Raw genomic sequence first — 14,826 nt, 5'->3', positions numbered from 1 at the left:
ACTGGAACATTTTTATCTGCCTCTTAGATCCAATGAAGGCAATTCTAAGGCTACTACATACTTTGTGGCAGCTTGAGAAAGGGCCACATATTAGTGCATTAGTCAGGTGTCCACACAATTGAATATATAGTATATATATAAAACCTCTTTATTGGATAGCTAAATCAAAATCACTTTAGTGTAAACTCCCTACCTCTGTCTATGTTTCACATCCCCTTACAGTATAACCTCTTGCGCCACAGTGTCGAGTGTATGGCTAGAATATCATGGCAGCAGTGAATGTCTCTCATATCCTTTAGCAGTCAAGTTGTCAGTTTGATTTTCTCTGCTGAGCTCCAGTTGTCTGTCACACTGACAGTGCACACTGGGGGTCTGAGCATTTCTAATTGTGGTGTCAGATTAGGATCCTTCAGCTCAGCAGAATGAACATCTGTTCTGTTTTTTCCAGACTAAGTCGTTTCCAGACGACTTAGTGTTGTTCTCTGTTGTATTTCAGAGAAGATTTTCGTAAATCTTCACCATCATATGTACAATCTATTGTATTTACAGTACACAGATCATATCGATTTGATCATTTGTTTAGACTGTAAAAAGCCTGTAATGGTGATGTATGTTTATGAATGACTGCCAAAGGATGGAATTAGATCAGTTGTCAGAAGGGACATGAGGAAATATTTCATCTTTTCAGATCCAACCAACAACGTTTTTTCACTTTGCAGCAGTAGAGTTAACGAAAAATTACTACTAAACGACATCAGACTGTCATAATAAACACTGTCTCACATTTATCACAGGATTTTCTTTTTCACAATATGTTTATACTGGACATTATGGTAGTCTATAGTCATAGCTTTATGTTTGTCAGTGTTAGACAATTTTTTTCAGAGATAGGAAGGAAATCATCTACTTTAAATACATCAAGCTCACCAGAGGACAACAGTGAATAGAGTTAACAACAAGCTAGCCTTGCTTTTGCTGACTCTTCTACACCTGTATACTGTGATGATTTATAATCTTGTGCCACCCAGAAAAGGATTGGTTGCTCTTGAGTCTGGTTTGTTCCTCATGGTTTCACAGGAAATTTTTCCTTGACATTGAAAACACTGGTTCGCTCATCAAGGAACTAAACCTCCATCAACTAAATATCCAGATTTCTGCTTTGTGACAGTGTCTTTTATAATCTCAATAGAAATTAAAATTGAATTAAATGAAAATGTCGTGTTTCCATGACAATTTTATTCATCATGCTATTTTATCCAAAGCGGTTAAGTCACTTTAATTCAATAACTACTGTATCTTCAGGATGAAGAGAATCATAGTAAGACGAGTGATCGTTTGTGGATATAGTAGATGTCAGGTTATTTGTTTACTTTCTTAAGTAGCATCAGTGTTGTATTATCTTATTTCATCAGCATTTCATTGCTGCCTGCTGATAGGAATTTACATTAACATTGTGAATGTCAATGAGCTGAATGTATGTTTGTGCCAGACTTGCTGTTCATTGCTCTCTGCAGGATCTCCTCACTTTGCTGACAGCGATTATTTTTGCCAAGCACACAGAGAGCAGTGAGCCATGACATTGTAGGGGTTTGAAATTGTGAAAGTTTCGTGAGTATGCAGTTAACAGTGTTGTCAGTACTAAGAGTCTCTAAGAAACATGCATTACCCCTTGAATGTGGCTAAAAATGACCTGCGCTTTTAAAAGACTGAATGAAACAGTCTACTGGAATCCTTTTGAGGTACAGAATGTACTCTAATAAAGGCATTGGTGTCCTATAAGCCTTTATGGAGAAGGATCATTTATGATAAAATATACTGAAAGGTGAAGAGGAATGTAACACAGAAATAAATCAAGCTATAGATGATATAAGAAAAGATGATATATGTAGGGAAATATTTTAAATGTGTTGAATCATATAAGGGGGCACGGTAGCTTAGTGGTTAGCACGTTTGCCTCACACCTCCGGGGTTCCCTCCTCCGCCTTGTGTGTGTGGAGATTGCATGTTTTCCCCGTGCCTCGGGGGTTTCCTCTGGGTACTCCGGTTTCCTCCCCCGGTCCAAAGACATGCATGGAAGGTTGATTGTCATCTCTGGAATATTGTGTGAGTGAGTGTGTGAGTGAATGAGAGTGTGTGTGCCTTGCGATGGTTTGGCACTCCGTTCCAGGGTGTATCCTGCCTTGATGCCCGATGACGCCTGCGATAGGCACAGGCTTCCCGTGACCCGAGTAGGTCGGATAAGCGGTAGAAAATGAATGAATGAATCATATAACATACAGGATTTTTCTAACAGAGCTTGTACACACTTCATAAAAGAGAAACCAAATGTTTTGTACTTGGCCAATAGAACATTATGTAGAACACTCGGAGAACCATAAACCTTTAATATTCGAACAGCTCGTAAAGTCGAAGAGTGCGTAAGGTGAAATCGATGCCATTCGTTTTTTAGATAAAACTATGAGATGTTTTGAAAATGACGTGTTTAGGAATGTCATATTTTAATAAAGATTGAAAAGTTGGTCGCATTTTTGAAAGAATTAAAATTGAAACAATAGAAACACTTCAGTTAGAGATACAAATTTCACTGTCACCAAAATTATATACAACTTTCTAAAAACACAATGTTTTTGTTGAAATAAATTATATAATAAATATAAATTATATAATAGATTTGATATTGTATATACTACTACTACTACTACTACTACTACTACTACTACTACTACTACTACTACTAATAATAATAATAATAATAATAATAATAATAATAAAGTGAAACCATCAAACTTTTGATTCAGAGAACCTCATTGGTTCATTTCAGTTCCTTTCAAAACACTTCGACATTTTGTGCTTCCTTTTATGAAGCAAGTGATAGAACCATTTTAGGTTTTCTATAGAACCATTTCTTTTAAGAGTGTCCTTTATATCAGGGCAGCTCTGATGAGATTGGGCACACACTTGGATTCATTTGCCCTTCACTTTCTGGACTATTTCTGACTGATTCAGCAAGGAAGCCAGATCCTGTAGCAAGCAAGCAACCCCGATAACACCGTAGAGCTCCCACCATCACACTTTCTCCAGGGATTAAATGTTAATGTTTTGGCAGATATAAGAAAGACATGCAGTTCCTGATTCGCTCATTTTATGTTGCACACTTTTGGCAGTGATACTGAGCAAATAGTACACATCTGAGAAGTGGTGTGTAAGGCAGGGGTTTACTGGTTTACTGACTGGAAGGGCGTGAGCTCAAATCCCAGCATTACCAATCCGCTGCTAATGGGTGCTGGAGCTCGCCCCTTAACCCCTATCAGCTCAATTGCATCCTGTCTTATTTGACTTTGGATAAAAGTGTTAGAAAAATATAAAATGCAAATATGTGCTGATGATTAACAGGATAATCATGTTTTTTTTTTCTATCAATCATTTCTCTCACATTTTTTTTCTTTTTTTTTGCATTTCTTGCCTTTCTTTCTTCATACCACAGCACTGTAGAATTCTCACATCTTATTGGTTTCCTATAACACTTCAGCTCTGTAATACAAATCACAGGTTCAAATAAGACTAATTTAAATACTGATCGTCTTTCTGGTCTAATCTTCATCGTCTTTTTTATAAAAATTAATGGGTAAAAAATTTTGCGTAAGTCAAACGCAACAAAACTTTTCTGCTAGGATTACAAAAGTTCCAGTAACACTGATATTTTTCGCATGTGTGTCGATGTGCACCTGTAACGTGGAAAGTATGTTCTCGACACAGCTCATTTGATGTAGTGACGCTGACACAGGTCCATAAACACTCAAGTGCATAAACAGCTGGGAGCATGAAGTGAAGAAGAGGCTATGTTCTTTCTTTAATGTAATGTATATTAAACAACCCTTTTTCACAAAATGTTCTTGATATTATTTGATTGATTTGGTTTTTGACTCTGAAAGCACTTTCATAAATCCCTTTGTATAAAGGCGTCTGCTAAACGCTGTACACATTATAAAATGAACTATATGAAATGAAGCGGAATGAATTTGTGCTCTTCAGTATATAACTGATATAAAATTCTGATAAAAGTCTGATGTCGAACAAGTGATTTATATTTAGTCTTCTAATGCATAAATGTACACACTCTCAGGAGCATGAGCAGGAAGGGAGTGAATGTTTTTCTGGATTGATTTTCATCAATGCCAAATTTCTTGTGTAAACACTTATACAAAAGATTTATGAATAAATTCCTTCATATCCAACTTAGCTAAATGAGGCCCATTGTTTCTATAGTGAAAAAAAAAGAAAAGAAAAATCAGCTTCACATAAGTTAAACCTTCACTTGTTCATAATTTAAACCTTAACCATGATGTTTGAAATCGTTTCAGTTTCTGACTGATGATGTTTGGAAACCCTTTTAAAGTCTTGTTTTGCTTTTTTTGCTTTTTTCTAAAGTTTTCTTAAACGCATTCGCTTTCTTTGACCCGCAAATGATCCCACGGATGGATTGTTCCAAGAGATGCTCAGGGGTTTAGTAACCACTCTAGGCCATACTTTAGTGAGAAGGGAAGTGTCATGCAGATCAGATAATCAATTTTCTCTATGTATATCTGTTACACAATGGCAGTAAAATATAATTAACTGGAAATAGGTTTTGCAGCCTGTGTCTGACATGTAGGCAAGTTCTTCCAAGTGTGTAATGATGTGGTACTGGGATTGACAGCAGTATGTATTTTTTCATTATGCATATAATAACTTTTCTGCAAATTCATTTGGAATTAAAGCATGGAAGGCTTTGACAAGGAACTGCAAAATTTGAAAGCCTTGATGGTTCTTCGATTATTTCTCTTGGGAAACAACTTTTAGCTTTACAAGACTTTACACTCGAGTACTTAATAGACCAACGAATGCTTTTTTTTCCTCCTAAGTATAGTCTTATTTCCTCAGTATTATCACTCTATGAATAAATATCAGTAACAACAATAAAATTCCAATATTTGAACCTATGCCGCCATGTTCATAGCAGTATAATGCACATTAGCTTTAGCTTGTACATGTAGGAAACTCATAACATGTAAACAGAACTCATCAAACCCATTAAAAGGCCCTTTCATGTATCCTTTGACTCTTAGCCCATGGATGAAAATAGAGCATGGCAGATGGCAGAGCCACAGCACTGTTTCAGCATGAGAGGCCAGGCAGCACCCACGCAATACCCACTGCGCCATGAGGGAGACTGGATTTGCATTCCGCCAAGCAGAAACATGGAACTCGTACTGAGATATGCACTTCTAAAACCTACACTATAAACCTAAATCTCAGGTTTTTAAACAGCAGAGCTGTCTGAGCTGGCACTTTAGAAGACACATAGTTTATAGCTAATAGGGTTTCTAGTTTTAGCACAAAAACCTTTAATGTTTGATCCAGGATGATCCAGATAATAGCACCAGTTCTTACACCACTGGAAATCCAGGAATCAGCCAGAAACACAGATTTATAGATCTTTTAGCAATGATCTGAAGGCACTTTATGGTTGTGTGTGTGTGTGTGTGTGTGTGTGTGTGTGTGTGTGTGTGTGTGTGTGTGTGTGTGTGTGTGTGTGTGTGTGTGTGTGTGTGTGTGAGAGAGAGAGAGAGAGAGAGAGAGAGAGAGAGAGAGAGAGATGTTGATATTTTCATCAATGGTATTGACCAGTTAATTAGTACAGGTTAATGAATGTTTGGATTATGGCTCCTGCTATAGACTATTGAAGGTCCTTTGGTACAGACCGTTTATCTCATCTGCAGAATAAAAAATACTAAAAGGGGTTTTCATTTTGTGTTTTCTTCGATTTCTTCTCCACAAGATGACCCCAATATCAAGAAGCAACTGATACAATAGGGGAAAGCAGATTTTGTCTTCGATATATTTCTTTGTGTACAAAAGTAAGAAAAAAAAAATTCCTTTCTCCAAGTATTACAAAATTAATTTTCTCTATGAGCAGTGGTTGAGAGAGACTGAGTCAGTGTTGCCAGCTGTTCCTAAGTACTACAACAGCTGCTGTCATGGGTAAACAAAAGCCCTGTAGCATGTTCATTACACATGCACATGTACGCACTAAACTCTCCATAGAAATTCTACAACTGAACAGAAGAACTGTGACTGATTTTCATCCCCCACAATACATAACCTGTAGTATACCTTCAGTATAGGACATATAGGATTTACACATATCTCAGTTAACATTTTACTGTCATCCAAGAAGTATAAACTAGCTCGATCCCAGAGCTTTCCCATAGTGTAACGTTATTCCACCACAGGCACTTTGAGAGTCATAAGTCAGAGAGAAAAATCAGCGCTGCGCTCCAATGACTTGTGCAATGATTCCAGGCCTGCACTTAATAGTATTCATGCCTGAAATAACCTGCCTCTGAGTGTGTCTGATGTGTTTTCTCAGCTCCATTCCCTCCTGCCATGGCAGCCGTGTCTGTGTCAGTTCTCCATCTGGTGTCAAGTCTTGCTTCCAATCCTGAATCATCTCAGAGTTAACACCTATGTGGAGCTACGATCACAACTCTTTCACTTAGAAAGTATGCCTGGTGAATAGTGAAGTTCCGTGTTTGTAAAAATATGAAGCCTGAACCACTCTTATTTGATTTTCTTTAGTACACTTAAAGTACAAACCAGTGCATATACACTCACTGAGGACTTTATTAGGAGCACTTTAGTAATACAGAGCAGGGCCTCACTTTGCTGTAAAAACAGCCTCAAATCATTATGGCCTGGATTCCACAAGATGTTAGAAACATTCCTTTGTGATTCTGGTCAGTGTTGAAATATCCCAAAGCCGATCTACTGGATTCAGATCACATTCATGAAACCAGTTTGAGATGACTTGTCACATGGTGCATATTATTCATCAGACCAGGTTGTGTTTTTTCCAGGCTTCACCTGTCCAGTTTTGATGAGTCTAATGGAGCGTCAACCTGACATGATCGTCTGCTATATGCTGTGTATTCTGAGATGCTTTTCTGCTCACTACTTGTACAGAGTGATTATCTGATTTGCTGTAGACTTTCTCTCAGCTTGACCTTTGACCTTTTCCATCTGCAGAACTGTGGCTCACTGGATGTTTTTTTTTTTTACTGCACCATTATGAACTGTGTTTATAACAAATCCTCTACCCAGTCCGTCTAGTACTAACGATCATGCCATCATGCCAAATCACTGAGATCACATTTTTTTGTCTATTCTGATGTAATGTGAACATTAACCAAAGACATTTAAAAGTAATTTGCATGATTTTATGCACTGAATTTAAAGAAGGATGTTAAAAAAATATTATGGCACAACTAACTAGAATAAAAATAAATTGCTATTTGGTCTAATATTTTCCTTAGTTTTAACTTTGGACAAGTTATATAACTTGCTATGGAGTTCAAGTTATATATATACAGTAGGGGGCGCTCACTCTATACAGTGGATTTGGCATACTAGAGGCTGTAAGTATGCTGTGGCCGGAGGTATCACAGGACTCGAATTTCCTAGTGTCAAGGTCATGATATGATTGGACAAGAAGAGCCAAACCATGCTGATTCAGCATATATTAAAACAGGAATTGTGTTTAAAATCTAAAGAAAAAAGAGGTACAATGCAAAATGATGTCCTGCTATCTTGAGGACACAGAGACCACATTCCTGCTCCACAATAGGCATGTGTGTCTCTCTGAATGTCACATGATCATGACTGGCTTTTTTTTTTTCTTTTTCATCTCATTACTTACTACCCCGAAGACATCTGACGGAAATCCTTCTGCAATCATGTATAAGCATATAAACAGTAGCTTACATATGTTGCTGTTCCCTCAAGAGAACCTCTCTCTCTCTCTCTCTCTCTCTCTCTCTCTCTCTCTCTCTCTCTCTCTCTCTCTCTCTCTCTCTCTCTCTCTCTCTCTCTCTATCAGTCCATCCTTCTGGCCAGCTTGTTTCCAGCTGCTTCAGCACAATGAGCCTGACTCAGGGCTGTCAGTCTCTGTTTTCCCATAAGTCATTGGGGCAGTACCCACTCTCTGCCCAGACAACTGAATTTGCATAACCATAAATCACTTACTACACACCACAGTAACAGTGTGCACAACCCGGCTCCAGAACACTGCCAGATCAGATAAATGCCCAGTGACGCAATGTTCTTTCACTAAAGGAGACTTTTCTGAAGGTGCTAGAATTCTCAGTTTATAAGTTATACACTTGACCAGGGTATTATTATACAAAACTATAAAGCTATGGTCTAGAAACAGATTCTTCTTTAAAACAAGACTAATTCAATTATTAGCAATTTACTCATTGTTATATCACATTGTTATGGCCAAAAGTTTATGGACAACTGACACTCATACATATGTGATTGGTGAACATCCTGATTCACATTTATTCCCTATTTACTGTTATAATATGTGCAACTCTTCTGGGAAGGCTTTCCACTAGATGTTGGAGCGTGACTGTGGGGATTTGTGTTCATTCAGCTATATGAGCATTAGTGAGATCAGACACTGATGTCTGTGGTTCCATTTCATCCCAACAGTGTTCAGTAGGGTTGAGTTCAGAGCTCCAAGGCTCCAAACTTAGTAAACCATGTCTCCATGAAGCTCGCTTTGTGCCCAGTGTCCTTAGTTACAGTGAAGGGAAATACTTAAAGCTACATCATACAGTGACATTCTATACAATTTTGTGCTTCCGTCTTTGTGGCAACAATTTGGGGAAGAACCTCAGAGAGATTTTTATGTTCATTTAAACGAACGAGAACAAAATTGTTTGCACGTTACCAAAACAATGGAAAACACATTGTTACTGAAGACTTTCCTGTGGGTGAAACTTCCATGCATTATTCACTATATTTAAATCCATTTATAATTATATTTAGATTATTTAGATAGTATGGAATACAGGTCCCTGTGTATAAGCTGTTAACCCAGAAACAATCATGTAAACAGAGCGCATTAATCTCCTATTATTATATGTTATAGCTTATCAGAGATGTGCTGTTATAGAAAATTCATTAACACCTTCTGATCTGAGAATTCAACAGTGCTGGGGTAAACTGTGTGATATCACAACACTGTCTGATTGGTCAGAGGATGCTGTTTTTTTTATAGTGCAGCTCTCACCGTAGTATGGCTGCAAGACAAACTCACAGGTTTATATTCATGCATTCATTTTAATCCATTTTTGGAAATTCAGTAGTAACAACTTACTCACTGGAAATTTTATGTTGGATGTTTTCTAGCGATTTGGAAAAATAACAAGATTAAAGGTTGTGAGAAGTCGAATTATTTACTAAGTCTAATTATTGATATGTTAAGATATTCTGTGTTTTTCTGTGACTATAAACTATAATTGATGTGGTGCAGGAAATAAAAAAGTGAATTAAAGCTTTGCATTAAAAGTGGAATAAAGAAACAAAATCTCATGCTATCCTTAAAATGCATTTACTCTAATGTGGGAATACAGCCTGTTCCCTATACATGAAGAGAATAAACTTCAGAATTAATCATCTAAAGCTTCACTTAATCTAGGAATGCTGAGAATTCTTGGGCCTGAACATTCCAGGTTTCAATTTGACTCTCTCTCTCTCTCTCTCTCTCTCTCTCTCTCTCTCTCTCTCTCTCTCTGTGTCTACCGCTTATCCGAACTTCTCTGGTCACAGGGATCTCAGGCGTCATTGGGCATCAAGACAGGATACACCCTGGACAGAGTGCCAACCCATCGCAGGACACACACACACACACTCTCATTCACTCACACACTACGGTCAATTTTCAAGAGATTTCCTTTGGACCGAGGGAGGAAACCGAAGTACCCGGAGGAAACCCCCGAGGCACGGGGAGAACATGCAAACTCTGCACACACAAGGCGGAGGCGGGAATCGAACCCTCAACCCCGGAGGTGTGAGGCAAACTTGCTAACCACGAAGCCACCGTGCCCCCCTCAATTTGACTCAAGTCTAGAAAGTAAAAAAAATCCAATAAACAAACAAACAAACAAACGAATAAATAAATAAATAGAAAATCCTGAGAAATGACTCTGTTTAGCATTTAGTAATATCTTATATACGGTAGTATCTGTATAGTAATAGTAGTCTAACTGAGATTTATGTAATTAAAAGGGAGGAAGATAAACTGAAAGTAAGATGAAATAATCTAAATGCATGGATTTCTTTAAGGTCTGAATATAGTCTCCACCTTACCGAGAGAAAAGACAGAGAGAGCTGGGGGGTTTGTGTGGATAAATGTGTAGGGAGGTGACAGAGTGATAACTCCTAAAGAAGTAGCTCTGTAATCAATAACTACAGCATGAACTCAGTGTGTGATATACATTTGTGCCAAAAAATATTGATTGCAAACTTCATATTTACAACCACACCGTGAGGCAAAGAATGGTGCAATAAATTGCTCTTCACTCACAGAGATCAACTTTTCACTGTCCCATTATGGTTAGACGGTCCCTCCCAGGCTGTTAACTTAACTGACAGGTGTCTGAGGCAGCAGATTTAATTTGGCTGACTGTAAACTAGTGAAGAGGAAAAAATTGCTGGTGAGACACTTGCTGATCATAACAACGAGGAAAGCGGTGTAAATTTGCCAGATAGGATCAGGATCAAAATACAGAACACTGTAAAAGTGTTATAGAACAGATAAAGACTGGTTTCAGATGTACAGTTTATTCCTGTTGCTCCATTATTATAAGCGCCCAATTACTTAAGAATTCGTTTCACATTTACAGATGATGTTTCTTAAATTGAAGTATTTGTAGCGTGGCTTACGAAAACATGTTCAAGTTTTCTCCTTAAAAAGGATAGAAAAATCACGATGTGACTGATCTCATGGGCAAATCCTTCATGGTGGATAATCAGAATAAATCCCAAGTCAATATTTTAATCAGAGGTTCAGGTTTAAATGGCTGATTTGTTAAGACATGCTTAATATGAAGTCATGCAGCATGACTTGAATTCAAATAGAACTCAGATGAATAACTCATTGATTAGTAACATTCCTGCAGCGTTACCAGGATATGACTTAACTCTGAACAGGATAAAGGGGGTTACTGGGGATAAATGAATGAACAGATGAATGGAGGAGTGATTAGTGTTAAAGTCTGAGTCTGGACAAACACTTGGAGAACACTTTCAAAGAACTTTGTTCAGAGCAAAACCCTAATCTCATTTTTGTGCCATTATGCATCAAGTGATTTTGCATGAAGAGCAGGAAGAGGGTGAGATAAAGAAGCGCAATAGACTACAAGCTAAAAGGCCACTCATCAGCTCCTCCAGAACAGTGAGTGTTAAAGGAGAGCTTGTTCGCATGTTTTCCATGATAGAGCTTAATTTGTTTGCATCTTCTATCGGTTACATCTCTTCCAGCACTCTTCACCAGAAATGGGAGGAGAAAAGGGATCGTAGATGTCTCTCTCTCTCTCTCTTTCTCACAAACAGTCAGACTCTCTCTCTCTCTCTCTCACACACACACACACACACAGTCAGACTCTCTCTCTCTCACTCACACACAAAGTCAGACTATCTCCCTCTCTCTCTCTCTCTCTCTCTCTCTCTCTCTCTCTCTCTCTCACACACACACACACAGTCTCCCTCTCTCTCTCTCTCTCTCTCTCTCTCTCTCTCTCTCTCACAGACACACACACACACACACACACACACACACACACACACAGTCAGACTCTCTTTCTCCCTTCATCTCACATAACCTATCCTCCCTCTCAGGCTCTCTCTTTCACTCTTACACTCATTTTTCTCTGTCTCTCCCTCCCTCCCATCCTTTCACATACTCTCCTTTCCCTTCCTCTCAGAACCCCCCCCCCCGCCTCTCTCTCTCTCTCTCTCTCTCTCTCTCTCTCTCTCTCTCTCTTTCTCTCTCTCTCTCTGCCCCCACCGTCTTGTTTTCATAGCAGCAGGCTACACTTCGCCTCCATGTAGGCTACGTTAACGGCGTGTAGCCCGGATGTGGATGCGAGCAGGTCTCGCCTCCCTCGGTACACACACTCACGCATACGCATGCACACTCACACACACTCACACACAGACAACGTGCACACCTGGACGCGTCATGTGACCCGCTACCTGGGCGTGGAGAAAGACTGACAGTTATTTTACCTCGATGCATTTTTTGTTGAATGGGAGGTTCAGCTCTGAACGCGGTGTGTGCCAAATGCTGCCATTCTCTCTGCAAAAGTAAGATGTAAACTTTTTTGCGTTGGCGTCACTTTGGGGGAATTTATTTCTCGTTTTATTTGTTTGTTTGCATTTTTTTAAAACCAAAGCCGCTGTCTGGACCTGTTTGTTCCGCTCCTACCGATTCTTCCAAGGTGAGTATAGTGGGGCGTGTGTGTGTGTGTGTGTGTGTGTGCGCGCGCGAGCGCACGCGTGTGTGTTTCCGAAACAAACGATACTATTCCGCGCTTTTCTGTTGTTGTTGTTGTTGTTGTTGTGTTTTGAAGGAAAGTGTCGGAGGCGCGCGGTTTAATCACGTCGTTTACGCAAGCGGGCAAGTTAAGAAAGAACAAGGCGAGTGTGAGACGATGCGAGATTGTCTGAAAGCTATATCGGATGAAACATGTGAAAGCAGAGCATCTCAGACAGACAGACAGACAGACAGACAAAAAGCAGTCTCGCGCATCATTAGGACCCGGTCGTCACCGCTGCGCGTTAAGGGTCATTCTCGCGCGCGTGTATTGTTGCCATGTTGGGCGGCTTCCTGTTTATTGTGTTGTATTTATTCACCCGATGTAGATATAAGCTGGCAGAGTAATGGGGATTGGTTTATAGATCAACTGGGACGTGGTCACGCCGTAATTGATTTGGAAACAATGCGTCCAACAGCTGGCGTCTCTTCGCGTTTGGCTCTAAAACACACCGTTTAATCTCCGTTTCCCTGAATAAACTCTCCCACTATTCTGTACAGCAGCGTTCTGAGTGTTGAGTGTTGTGTGTGGTCTTTTTCTATAATCAAACTTACTTCAGTTTTATGGACATGCATTCAGAATAATACACCAAGTTTGTCTCTCAGATATTTCTAGGAGTCCATTTGGATGATGAATTCTCAATAGCATCACATCCAGCAAGGAACACCCAGAGCTTGCAGTCTCATGCTCATTTTTTAAAGGCAATTTTTTTTTATACATACAAGAAGAAGGTGTGTAAAAGCTTAAAAGCTCTTCTTTCCAATAAAATGGAATCAAATAAAAACATTTCAGACAGTGTACATTTATTCGTGTGTACTGCTTTAGGAAGAACAAATGATTTCATCCTTCATCAGACCATCCTCTTTTAGTCTCACTGACCGTGAGCATAAAGTTACTACTGTCCATCAGCTGCGTCCTGGTTCTGGTTTCATAGCATGCTTATTTCTTTGTGTGTGTGTGTGTGTGTGTGTGTGTGTGTGTGTGTGTGTGTGTGTGCAGAAGATGATAGAAAAGCTCCTTTTTATGTGCGTGTTAGTTCTGGTGCTGAGACAAAAGAGCAAGACAGTAAGTCCCATTCAGCGCTGTCTGAGGGTTTTGTGTCTCTCGGTCCCTGGTACCATTTACCATGTGCCTTAGACTGAGACCTTAGATCTCTGAGAAATCTGACAGATCTTTACTGTAGAAGAGAAACTGCTTGTTTTGGGGATTATCCTCATTAAATAACATTCAACAAAATTCAGTCATGAGGAAAAGGAATTAAGAGACTTTCTCTTTGTGTGTGTGTGTGTGTGTGTGTGTGTGTGTGTGTGTGTGTGTGTGTGTCTGTGTGTGTGACAAGGACTGGGAGTGGCCCCGATTGCTCTTACTCACTGGACAGTGAGGGGCATCCAAGCCCAAACACAGGCCATCTGTGCATGCATCTCTGTGTTACCCAATCGTTCACCACATACACTCTCTGTAACAATTTTAAATAAACAATTTTTTTTATGATTTTTCATTTTCAATGCTTATCTCCTGCTCATGGAATAGATAGAAATGTCAGCTATTCCCTTATCAGAGGCACAAAGTGGCGATGAATGATTTCTCAATACTGCACAGCTTAGAATGACCCCATTCACCTTCAGTCACTACGCTTTTCCCCCCAAGCCTATCTCCATAATGTCATTAACGTCGAAATACGTTCATTACTCACAATCATAAGCAAGTCAGTGAAGTTGTTCAGCTTATTTCTATTTCAAAAACCCAACCCAACACCTGACATTACAAAAAACCTTCGAAGGACAATGCCGTCTTGTGTTCAGTCATAAGTTTCCATTAGTTATTAGTGCTTATAAAACACTAGACTGTTTGTAAGCCCTTATTTTCCATTTCTCCTCCCAAATAGCTCTGCACAGAGGAGGCTATATTTTACCTTCCCTTTTACTGCCGTTGGGTAAATTGCTGTCATTTTGAGGTCTGTTGATCTTTTGTGTGCTCTGTGTTGTTTAATTCAAAGTGAGTTGGTTTCACATCGAAGTAAAGGATGCACTCGAAATTACACACTCAACAACTGATGCTTTATCTTGGCATATAATACATCACCATTAAACTGCTTCAGTAAGTGATCTTTCATAACACTCGCTTCGGGCAAAAACATGTACAATCATACTAAAAACTCTTTGTTTATAATAGTGTAAGCACATCTACTAAACTTCATCATTTTGTCAAACTCTCATTCGTTTTTATTGGTTATAAATCGACTAATCTACAGATTAATCTACAGATTAGTCGATTTCTCTCCTCTATATATACTAAGCTGGATGATAGCATGAAGGCGTGTGCAAAATTCTTCCCGCATAACAGCCTCGAATTTTCCCTTTTGTTTGGTTTTTTTTCAGCAACGACGAAGCTTTTACCTGCCGAA

The 14,826-nt window shown here is 39.1% G+C and overlaps 1 protein-coding gene across 3 annotated transcripts in view; it reads left to right on the top strand.

Annotated features, from left to right (window-relative positions):
- The first annotated feature begins 11,898 nt into the window (after positions 1–11,898).
- plxnb2b (plexin b2b) overlaps positions 11,899–14,826 on the top strand; it is a 134,788-nt gene continuing 131,860 nt past the window's right edge. For all 3 annotated transcript variants that reach the window (XM_047819372.1, XM_047819371.1, XM_047819370.1), the window contains exon 1: positions 11,899–12,326. The gene's annotated coding sequence lies outside the window, so the exon portion shown is untranslated. The remainder of the gene's footprint in view (positions 12,327–14,826) is intronic.

This window comes from Tachysurus fulvidraco, chromosome 10 (genome assembly GCF_022655615.1).
Source record: "Tachysurus fulvidraco isolate hzauxx_2018 chromosome 10, HZAU_PFXX_2.0, whole genome shotgun sequence".
Taxonomy (NCBI): domain Eukaryota; kingdom Metazoa; phylum Chordata; class Actinopteri; order Siluriformes; family Bagridae; genus Tachysurus; species Tachysurus fulvidraco.
This window is presented reverse-complemented; position numbering and strand designations above follow the sequence as displayed.